The sequence below is a fragment of the Dipodomys spectabilis genome, unplaced genomic scaffold (assembly GCF_019054845.1).
Source record: "Dipodomys spectabilis isolate Male_0828 unplaced genomic scaffold, ASM1905484v1 ptg000499l, whole genome shotgun sequence".
NCBI classification, from domain to species: domain Eukaryota; kingdom Metazoa; phylum Chordata; class Mammalia; order Rodentia; family Heteromyidae; genus Dipodomys; species Dipodomys spectabilis.
The window spans coordinates 1,566,445-1,578,674 of NW_024871176.1; positions in this window are offsets into that span (position 1 = coordinate 1,566,445).

Consider the following 12,230-nt stretch of genomic DNA (forward strand, 5'->3'; position numbering starts at 1 on the left):
AATGGTGCAAGCCGCCATCCCAGGGGTGAGGGAGGTTTACTGAATTAACACTTGAGCTCTTGGTGTTGGTTTCCCTGGCCTGTGTAGGCAAATTAAACATGCTTTGAAAATTATATGTTGACCCACCTTAGACTAGAATAAAGCCTTCTTTTATCCTTATATGGGCGGAAAACTCAAAAACCCTCGCTTGATGACATTTTATGACCTCTGGGGCCTCAGAGGCTGGTATTTCACTCCCGTTTCAATATCTGCAAGAGGTCCTGCATCATTTCCACTCACTGGACCTGTACAGGTGTGCCCTGCACAGGGATGCCTGCCACAGCAGGTAGTCCTGGGATTTCACCTGAGCACCAGACTGTGTTGTCTACACAGCTCATGTTACTTTGCACAAATGTACCACAGGGACTGGCAATGGCCCTGGCTCCTTTCCAGTGGAAACAGTGGATCCTAAGAACCAGAGGTGACTTCCATATAGAATTCATAATATACACAATCAGATTTGGAAAATCACACTGAAATTTCAGAGAGATATTTTAGTCTTTGTGGAGCTCAGGCATCTTAGTTTTGAAAAATATTTTGTCTCTTTATTGCATCATGTGGGGCAGATATGGATTCTCATCAAATGTAGAAGATGAATTTGTGATCATCTGATTTGTAATTGTATATATATATATATATATATATTTTTTTTTTTTTTTTTTGTCAGTCGTGGGGCTTGAACTCTGGGCCTGGGTGCTGTCCCTCAGCTCTTCAGCTCAAGGCAAGCGCTCTACCACTTGAGCTACAGCGCCACTTCTGGTTTTCTGGTGGTTTATTGGAGATAGGAGTCTCACGGTCTCTCCTGCCCGGGCTGGCTTTGAACCGCGATCCTCAGATCTGAGCCTCCTGAGTAGCTAGGATTACAGGCGTGAGCCACCAGCGCCCGGCCTGTAATTGTATATTATACCTCAATATGACTGACATTCAGGAAGATATCAGCGTGATAAAGATGAGGTCTGGGTAACTACTGATAGGAGCATCTTGCCTTCTGGACAGAGAAAATAGCATCATTATCAGGTACTGGACATAGGTTAAAAATCACAGGCATGGCGGACTTCCATTTGCAAGTGTCTTGTCTCTGTTGAGGTCTCTTTTTTATGTGGTGTGTATGTGTATGTATGTGTGTGTGTGTGTGTTTTAAAATGAACATTGACCCCCATACTTGGCTAGGCAAATACTACCACCCTCCCAACTCTACCACCCTAACATACAACAAAACGGCCCTCAGCCTTTTTGTCTCATTTATTGATTCATTTGTTTGTTAATTAATTTATTGGTGCCAGATCTGGGGCTTGAACTCAAGGCCTAGGTGCTGTCCCTGAGCTTTTTCCTTTCCTTTCTTCTCTTTTCTTTTCTTGTCAGTCGTGTCCCTGAACTTTTTCAGTCAAGGCTAGTGTTCTACCACTTGAACTACATCTTTATTTCTGGTGTGTGTGTATGTGTGTGTGTGTGTGTGCGCGTGTGTGCGCATGCATATAACTAATTGGAAATAAGAATGTCATGGGCTTCCTGGGCTGGCTTCAAACTGTGATCTTCAGATCTCAGCCTCCCAAGCAGCTAGAATTAGAGGTGTGAGCTTTGGTACCTGGCTCTTACTTCACTTTTGAGATAGCGTCTCACTCGCTTTATCCAGGCTTGCCTTGGACCTCAATCTTCCTGTTTCTACCTCCCAAGTTGCTGGGATGACAAATGGTGTACCACCATGCCTGGCTGCATTCCTTATTTTCATGTAACAAGGGTTCAGGACCCTTCCAAGCATCCGACTTACATATTCTTTGCTTCTCTGCAGATGTAAGTGTACAATCACTCCATCCTGGGACTTTTGAGGAAGCTGCATACTGATTTCCATGGTGGCTGGACTAATTTATAGTCAATCTAGCAGTATGTAAGGCTTCCTTTCCCCCCTGCATTTCCACCAGCATTTGTTGCTTTCTTTGATAGTCACTGTGACTAGAATGAGATGAAATCAAAATGTCGATTTAAAAAAATTACCTTAGCTATGGGGAGGATTTCATTGTTACCTTTCCACATTTTTATAACATGTTCCAATCAATCTCAAACTCCCTGTCACTCCTTGCTTCCCAAACACTGCCCAGAACAATTTCAACAAGTTTCGTTGTTCAATTTTCATAGTTACAATCCATTTCAACCATATTTAACCTCTTTCCTCTTCCTTTTTAGCCTAATCTCTTCCTGCTATACACCCCCAACTCCTCAGTAATCAATAGCTTTCATTGGGCTTATGCCATTTCCATACATACTTGAAATTTATTACAAAGTTATTCAATCTCTATCTCTTTTTTTCCCCTACTTCCTTCTCCATTCTCTACCTAAGTAGTCCCTTAGGGTGGATTCAGGTTCTGTTTCTTGTTTAATTTTTTTAAAATTTATTTTTATTTTTATTTATTTCATTACTACTTTAAAGGTGATGTACAGAAGGATTACAGTTACATATGTCAGGTAATGAGTACATTTCCTTTCCTACAGTGTCTTAACTGTTTCTTATTGTTACCAAATTGAATAAAGCCCTGAAAGCTGGAGATTATAAATTGCTTGATGTAACATACTAAATCAGAAAGGTGGGATCAGTGCAACCGTACACTGATGTAATCTCAGACCTGGGGAGGTTGAGGTAGGAGGGTGCTGCATTCTGGGCCAATCTAGGGTGCATAGTGAGACCCTGTCTCAAAACACAAACAACCACAACAGCAGCAACATAAAAGGTGGGATCATTTGCTGAAGGGTTGTGATCAGCATGATTACCAGGCAATGTTCCTAGTATCCTCTAGGTGGTGGTAAAGAGCAATGGCAAATATTTTCATGGTCTTCAGAAAATGATATGCTTGTGTTTCAAAGGATGAGTGAACAAGGTGGAGATTTTAAGCAGTATAGAAGATATAGAATAAAGCCTTCAGGTTCTTTCCCACCTCTTATACCTCAGATTCCATTCTCCCCAGATAACTCACTGAGAACTTTGTATAACTGGCTGGAGGAAGGTAGAAGAGGTATATTTTCTTTGTTTTTCTTTTCAAATTTTAAATTGTTTATTGTTATTATTAAGTTGTATACATTTCTTTTTGGACAATGTCACTCTCCCCTTGATCTCTCCTAGTTTTTGGAAATATATATATATATATATATGAAAATGTAAGCATCTTTGCTTACATCTTCCATCCTTTGGAGCATTTTGTTCCTAAGGCTACACTCTTAACCATTATTATAGATTGACTATCATCTCCTTTATTTCTGTTTCTAAGGATTGGCCATCATTTCCAGAAGCTGTTTCTTTTCTTTTCTTTTTCTTTTCCTTTTCCTTTTCCTTCCTTCCTTCCTTCCTTCCTTCCTTCCTTCCTTCCTTCCTTCCTTCCTTCCTTCCTTCCTTCCTTCCTTCCTTTCTTTCTTTCTTTCTTTCTTTCTTTCTTTCTTTCTTTCTCTCTTTCTTTCTTCTTTCTTTCTTTCTTTCTTTTTTTTGTTGGTCGTGGGGCTTGAACTCTGGACCTGGGTGCTGTCCCTGAGCTCTTCAGCTCAAAGGAAGTGCTCTACCACTTGAGCCACAATGCCACTATCGGTTTTTTGATAGTTAATTGGAGATAAGTCTCATGAAGTTTCCTGCCTGGGCTGACTTTGAACTTCAATCCTCAGATCTCAGCCTCCTGAGTAGCTAGGATGACAGGCATGAGCCACCGGCACCTGACTTGCTTCTTTTCTTTATTGGAGAAAAGAAATTTGTTTCTAGATCTCATTCCAAAAACAAGGCATTTAAAACAAAAGACAGTGCTGTTGCCAGGCACCTGTAGCTCACGCCTGTCATCCTAGCTACTCACGATCTGAGAATCGCATTGCAAACTTGCTCAGGTAGGAAACTCAATGAGACACTCATCTCCAGCTAACCACCAGAAAACTGGAAGTGACTCTGTGGCTCAAAGTAGAAGAGCACCAGCCTTGATCAGAAAAGCTCAGGGACAGCATCCAGGCCCTAAGTTCAAGCCCCAAGATTGACGCAAAAAAAGAAAACGAAAAAGAAAAAACAGTGCTCTTCCTGAAAGGCCACACTCTAGGGTGCATCTCTCTATTGTTCCCACTAGAGGGCATCCTAGACTAAAGAGAGGCTCGGGGATCCACCACCTGAACTCATTGGCTTCATTTGGGTCCCTATCTTGAAATAATAGGCACATGCTAATCTTTCCCTTGGGCTTGACTATCATAAGTGATAAAAGGCACATATGAGACTGCCTTGGACGGATTTTTCACCTAATACCTTGCTTAGCCTCATTTTGATTTAAAATCCAGTTGCAATGCCACATAACACTGTAAAAACCAAGTCAAGACGATAGAGAACTCATTGAATTCCGTTGTCTTCTTCCATTTCTCAATCTTTTAAACCTTTGTTCATTCACTCATTCTCTCATCTTTTCTATTCTGTGTATTGGGTATATGGAGTGAGTCTCCAGGAAGCAGAGGCGAACAAGATGAACTCTACCTTCATGAAGGCTTGGAATATGTTGGGGAAATAGACATGAAGTGACCATTACATCAACTGCATCTGCCACTGTGACAAGACCCTGAAGTTTCATTACATGGCTAATCGAGTATGCAAAAGAGAGACCCGGACGTTGTTGAAGTTGGCTTCTCTGAAGGAGAAAAGTGTATTGGTCAGATTTTTATCATTGTGGCCAGATACCGGAGAGAAGCAATTTAGGGGAGGGATTATTTATTTTGGCTCATGGTTTCAGTCCTCCATGTCTCTGGTTCAGTTGATTCTGGGCCTTGGGGTGAGACAGAACATCATGGGCGTGGGAGTGCATGCCAGAGCAGCTCCCCTGACTGCAGACAGGAACAGAGACAGCCAGAGGGGATCCAGACAGGACACGCCCCCAAGGACACGCCCCCAGGGACCTACTTCCTCCAGCCAGCTTCTACCTCCTAAAGTTTCCAGACTATTCTGTAGTGGTCCCGTGCATAGTCCAATGTAAGACAATAAGAGGCATGTAATCTAAGACTGAGGAATGGATCATAGCTGGGAAAAGAGGTGATGAGAGGAAGAACTTCTCACTCTCGTGTATCTGCCACGAACAGGGCTCAGCATGTTGATATCCTCCGGGAATCCATAGATGGCAACCAAGAAAACAACCCAAAGAATAAATAAATGGTTGAACAAGTAAGAAAATTACAGGTGATGAGACGGAGGAAACACTTCCTGCCTCTCCCTGAGCAGTGGAGACCTGGGCCATGAGGAAGAGCCAGCTCTGTGAAGATCTGTCTGGAGACGATGGGACACAGCAGATGCAGGCAGGAACCATCTCAACTTGTTTGGAGACATAGGGAGAAGGCCAGGGTGTGGCTAGAGGGCCTGGGAGGGGGGGAGGGAGGGTGGGAAGGGGGGAGGGGGGGGACAGGGGACGGGGGACTTGTGGGGAAGCCATGAAGGCTGAAAGTGGAAGTGTGGGTTTTTATTCTGTTGAGTTGGTGTGTTGAATTTCAACAAAGGAATGATGGATTTTAGTTTAGGTCACCTTGGATGTATGTTGTGTATGCGTGTGTGTGAGGACAAGGATGTGAAAGTAGAGGATGGTAGGCAGAATAATGGTCTCCCAAGGATGTCCTCATACCCATTTCTGGAAGCTATGAATAGGCCACATGGCAAGGGAAGATTGAGGGAGCCTTTGGAATTGTCGCTAATCAGCTGACCTTAACATATGGAGTTTATCTCACATTATCCAGTGGTCACAATGTGACAATCAGGGCCCATTTGAATAGGGACAATGGGGAAAGAAGCCAGAAAGAGAAATGCAGTAAGGAAGAGCTGAGTGGTCACTGCTGACCCTGAAGATGGAAGGGAGCCTGAGGGGCATGGCGAAGGTGGGAAGGCAAGAAAAGGTGAAATCAAGATATTGGTCTAACTGTCGCCATCTTGGCCATGTGATGGATCATAGGGAAATGGGTTTAACTGGTGCCATCTTGTCTTCACGGAAGTGGCAGGGAAGCTCCACCCCCAGGTGATAGGTATGCCTGAATTCCTAGAGGCAGGGGTGGGGACTGGGATGCTAGGTTCCTGGATCTGTCAGTCCTGTGCCTTAAACTTGGGAGTTCCCTGTGACCCTGCCCCCTGACTCTCATGCTGTTTGGGCCTGGACCAGCTCAGATACCAGTATGCCATGCCTTGTGTCTCTTTATCTCCCGGCTCTCCTCCGGTCACCATGGCGGCCCATTTGAGTTGATCTGGTTTGTTGGTCTTATCTTTCTGCTCTTTCTTTGCTTTACTACTGTCATGGCTCAGCTTTGTGTATTTGAGATGCTGTGGGTCTTTGTGACACAATTCCACCTCCAGCTGCAGGCTGTCTAAATGTGGCTTCTCTTCAAATGTGGCTTCTCTGTTTCTTGTGACTGAATTCCCATACAACAAAGGGAGTCTCCTTAAGAGCCCCTAGAAAGGAACTCAACCCTATGCTATTTTTCTTTTAAATTTGTTTTTGTTTTGTTTGTTGGCAGTCCCGGGGTTTTAACTTGGTAGGCTGGCACTCTACCACTTGGGTTAGGCCTCCCAGCTTTCCCCACACCATCTTGATTTTTGACTCAGACCCATTTCAGGCTGTGACCTCCAGAACCATTAAGATATTGGGTAATTTAAGACAGTAAATTTCTCCGTTTTTGGAATATTTGTTACAGGGCACACCAGAATCTTGACATATGGAGGAGCCTATAAGGAGGCGCCTGTAATGGCTTAGATGAACATTGGTAATGGAGCAAGAAATATTTCTCTACCTTCTCTAAGTGTGGGGATTCATGTTAGCTCCCCTTTTGTGCCAGTCAGCAGGCTCTTTGTTACTTCTCTGTAAGCAGGATTTGACCTTTTATAACTTCTTCCCAGTACTCAGACCCATACCAGTGCACAGCCAGTTCCCATTCGAGGGATTCCATGTCACTCTGGAGGAATCAGTCTTGGTGGCAGCGTCAGGTGCAAACAACTTGGGAAAAGTGAAATGGTAGGGACACACCATGAACCAGGGTGTGGGTGTGGGAGCACTGGGAAAGCATCATCTTGGGTAGTCTACAGAGGGGACCATCGCAGCCCAGCCCCTGTAGAGCTGATCCAGAGGAAACTCAGAGAGTCAACCAAACAGAGCCCCCTAGAAAGCCTTGCTCTTCTCTATCCTGACCTCTATCCATCGATTCGGGAAGGGAATTCCTTCCTACTGTAGCTTTCCCAGGAATGACAGTATTGTTTGTGTAGCACTGATGCCTCATTTTGTGTTGGTCAAAACTGGAATTAAAAATACTTGGATTCAGGATTTTTTTTTAATAAATTAACTGTCCATGGACCAATATTCAACCTCCATGAGTATTTTTTTTCCCAGCATTTATAGTAACTACATTAAGGTGGATACTATTTTAGGAGATTTTCTTTCCTTTTTCTTTTTTTCTTTTGTAACCATTGGCCCAAAACTGTCTCTTATATTTAGAAGCCTGGGTCTAAGGTTACACGTATCAAGATACATGCATGGTGCTATTTTGCTGAATGCAGCTGTCCTGCTGTAGGCCAAGATAATTTGCTGATCCGGGAGCTGAGGCCAGCGAGTTTTTTAATGTCCGCAACTGCTTCTGCCCATAACTGTAGTGAAGACGGCGACTTCAAGAGCTGTGTCACTTCAGCCAGAGCCGGGCAAAGAGCGGCAGGATCAGGGACATTTGCTTGCTTTCTCACACGCAGCCTCTGGCAAAGTCATTTGCTGCGGCCTCTGGTTCATGCCTCTGTCTGGGTGCTCTCAGGCTTCCTTCTAGCTCTTTCTTAAATGTGTACCTGTTTCCCCTTAGACGGCGAGCACCCTTCCTGAGGGTGTCCCTCAATCCCATTGTAATTTCCAAAGCCCAGCCTGGTGTCTGCAGTTGTGCAGGTGCTGTATGAACAGTGGCCAGGCCCGGAAGCTAATGGAAAACTCTTTGATTACTTCAAGTGGAGTTAGATGAAGAATGCTTAACATGGACAGTGATTTTTTTTTTCTTTTCTGCCCAACATTTGTCTTTCTTTCTGGTAAAAAAAGCACTCTGGTCTTCCTTTGGGGAACCACCCTCCCCTCACCCTGAATCTAGAATAGTTGTATAGAGTTCATTTCATACTCAGTTCCAGTGTTTGAATACTGACTTCAGGGCCTCGCCCACACCCACCTCTGGCCACAGCGTCCATCTATTCCAGTACAGTGGTCATTGGTCAGACCTGTGAGTTAATGGCCAGTAGGCGTTCTGATGGGCTGGTTCCCATCTTCAATCAGTTGTGCATTAGTTGGAAGTGAACCTCTCTACTCCCCCCGCCCCCCTTCTTCTATCCTTGGAGCTATTAAGGAAGACTGTTTTCCCAGGTGTTTTTAAGCTGGTAGGAAGAAGTTCAAAGCTGTCAGAAGCCATCTTACCACTACGAAACTAAAGCAAATCCAGTAGGTTGGGACTGAGGAGTGGAGAGGGATAAGTTCTTTACAATATTGAGCATCAAGATCCAGTCATACCTGAAGCTATCTTGGAGCTTTCAGTTATATGGACAATAAAATCTCCACTTATTTGACTCTAACCAGTTACTGGCTGAAGGAAAGAGTCTCTTGGCCTATGGGCCAACTCGATCTTTTCCTAAATGGGAATGGAGATGGGGTGGTCTCAGCGGCTCAGAATGCCCTGGGGCCAGCTCCCTTGGTTGCTGTCAGAGCCATGGGTCCTTAACCTCTGCCTAGCCGTGTGGGCCCTACACGGTGACAGGATTTTTCTTATTTTATTTTGACTTGAGTGGGACCAACATTTTAAGTGTCCCTAAAAGGGAATTTTAGCTCATAAGTGCAGTGTGGATGGCTCTTTGGCCCCAAGCCTGGCCTCTGTGTGGTCTTCTCTATGGAAGGAGGCTGGGGTAGTTGAGCACAATTTAGTTCTGGGGGTGTCTAGAAGGATGGATGATTGACACACCATGATAGACAGGATTGCTTAAAACCATTTTTATTCTGCCGCTCAGCAACACTTTTCACTTGGTTTGAGTAAAAGGCCAGGGACCCAGATACATAGTGACAGACAAGAAGATGGCAGAGGTGGAAGTCAGGATCTGACAGACTGGGATGGCACCAGCATCCCCGAATGCCGAGCATTCGTGTTCCTGACTCAGGGTCCTCCTGGGACGTCTGGTTCATGAAGGACGTCTGGGTGACATAACAGGTACAGTCTGGTGTCCATCAACTTTCTTTTAAAATATGTTTTTGGTGAAGGTCCAGTATTTTCACAAATGCCTGAGAGTCACAGTCATCCAAGAACCATGCATTGTGTTTGAATAGCACTTAGAATTTCCCTCCAGGGGCACATCGATTATGGCAATTAATTTTCCTAACAGTGTGAGGTAAGTAGGCAGGCATTCTTATCTCCATTTTCCACAGGCACAAAGAACCTAAAAAAAACTTGCCTACAATCAATTTGCATAGCTAGTAAATGACGAAAAAGGAATAGGGCATTGGAAAAGGTGTTTTTGACTCAGCCTCTTCTGGTTCAGTGAAAATAAGCAGCCACCTCTCTCATTCACGAGAATGCCTTAGCACTGGGTTTCTAACATGAGTTGGTGAAGTCTTCTTCACCCTATCTGTACATACATATCACCTATTATGCTAGTAACTTGGTATTTGTTTCTAACTCCACTTACATACGGAAATTCATTTGGACAGAAATGGTGGAGCGCATCTACTTGTGGAAAGCCATCAGTCGAAGGTAGCAAGATAACACCACGAAAACAAAACACAACCCTGAACTCTGTCTCCACGGACCACCACAAACTCAGGCTGTTCTTTCTTTGTTAAAGTGGGCAGAGCCACAGAAAGGTATGAAGGACCCACTGGTTCTAAACAGAGCTCTAACGTTCTGAACAGAGACTTTCTCCTTTGTGTCATCACAATGGGAAAAAGAATTGAAAAAGGAAAGCGTGCTTGGTGACTCAGAATGACTTCACATTGTGCCTGCGGAACTGCTCAGAAGTCTCGAGCCACAGATGCTGTACCTGCAGGACCGTGCGTTGGGACCTCATGGCAGAGCCGCCGTGTCCTGAAACCAGGACACTCTCTCCTAAGTTGGCATTTGATACAGAAGCGTGGCGCGGAGATGTTTCCTGTGTGGCATCCTGGAAAGTCAAATTCTAGCCTGAGACTAGAAAAAAACAATCAAACAAAAAAACAAGGAAAGCAAACGCATTCCATAAACACAGCGGGCTTCTTCCCAGGTTTGGGCTGGACAGGGTGTGCGGGGCATCTGTGCATGAGCGCAGCCACCAAGCGTGCCCTCGCTCTGCTTGGGTAGAGAGCAAGCAAAAGAAAGAGGCTCATGGAAGAAAACAAGGATCAAGACAAAAGCCCAGAAAGTCTTCCAGTCTTTGGTGAATTCTGGGGGTGCCGATAGAAAGTTGCAGTTGGGGGAGGGTACCGAAGATTGAAATGCACCTGCAACATAAAAAAAAAATAGAAGAAATATCCATGATTCAACTGCATTATACAACTCTAACCATGCTGCAGAGGTTTGAACTTGACATTGTAAACAGCAGCATCCACTGCTTCCCTGGGAAGCCTCCTGCTTCCCCAGATCCTGACCTCCAGCCCTGGGAAGAGTCATGCGGTGTCTGGAGTTTGTCTCTGGAGAAGAGGAATGGATGCAGAACCTCACTTGGAGGAGACAGCGAGCCTTCTTCTATCGTGATGGTCCAGTGACTTGGGCTGACAGGGCTGATGGGACTCTTTGTTGCTGCTGCTGCTCATTTGCCAGGGACCTGCCTCTGGAGAGTCCTGGAGGAAAAGATCTCACAGTCTAAAGTCAATGTATCTGTTCCTCAGAAACTTCTTTGCGGTGTGTGTGAATGAAGCCTGTCCTCCAGTGTTTGCAGTAGGCTGCTGGTTCTTCAGGAGCTGTGTGGCACAGAGACAGACAGAGTGAGAAAGAGAAAGATAGGGAACCCAGCCCCACAGTGGCTTTTCTTGGATTTTGGAGGTGACTCAAAGGCTGGATGGCTAGTAGGCCTGAACACTTTTAAGTCTAAGCCTGGCTTATTTTGAGAAACATTCTCTTTTATTCTACACGTGGCACATAAGAAAGCCAGAATAGCACAGATGCACCAAAATGCCCAGAGCACTTCTGAATCTCATTTTCTTTCCCAATGTTTAGCAATAAGGCTAGCACAGCTTGTATGCATTCTCCAGGCATTTCTTTCTGCATTTAAATCCATAAATATAGGCTGGGGTGTGGTTCAGTGGTAGAATGCCTGCCTTGCCAGCACAAGGCTCTGAGTTCAAACCTCAGCATTGCCAAAAAATGTAGAGATAAATATCCATAAATATGCACTTGGAAATTGTACACTTATTCACTCATTCTCTCTCTCTTTCTCTCTCTCTCTCTCTCTCTCTCTCTCTCTCTCTCTCCCCTCTCTCTCTCTCTCTCTCTCTCTCTCTCTCTCATACTGGCATTTGAATTCATTGCCTTGTGCTTGTTGGACAGGCTGTCTTCCCACCTGAGCCACACCTGTAGACGGAGACTGTTGGGCTCAGAACACAACTCCTGATTCAACACAGCACCCTATCCAAAGCTATTGGACATTTTGGCTCAGTGATTCCCAGCCTTTATTTTTTAATGACAGGCTTCACAACCTTTCTAGATGGCAATAGTTTGCTTCAAACTGCATTTGGGGATGAAACTCAGAAAAGTCTCACATTCCTGGCTTCTGTCCCATCTCCAAGCTTGCTGTCCTTCCTAGTCAGATTTGCCTGGCCCTCTGCAGAAGTTCTCACTGCCTTCTAGGTTGTTAGGACATAGCCTTGGGTTGGTACATCTCCTGGGCGGTAACCCTACTCCCCTCCTTGGCACTGGCTTGGGCACACCAAACTGGGATGAGTTGTTTGCTGATGTAAATGAAAACTGACCACTGTGCTCACAGCGAGCGTCCATATCCTCTTCCCCTGGGACTTGGGAGGGAGACAACTTAGCAGGGTGGACGGTGAGGACTCTGCTTGGCACCAGGATGTGAGTCCGTAGAGTGGAAGCTGAAAAGTGCAGATTCCTAGGGCTCACCTCTGATTTTAGTGAGCTGGGATCTTTCGAGGAGGAACTTGGATCCTCTCCTGGTGATACTGATCATGGGAATGATCACAGGCTTGGTTCATGCATCTTCAGGGGTATCAAAGGGACAGCCACTAAAC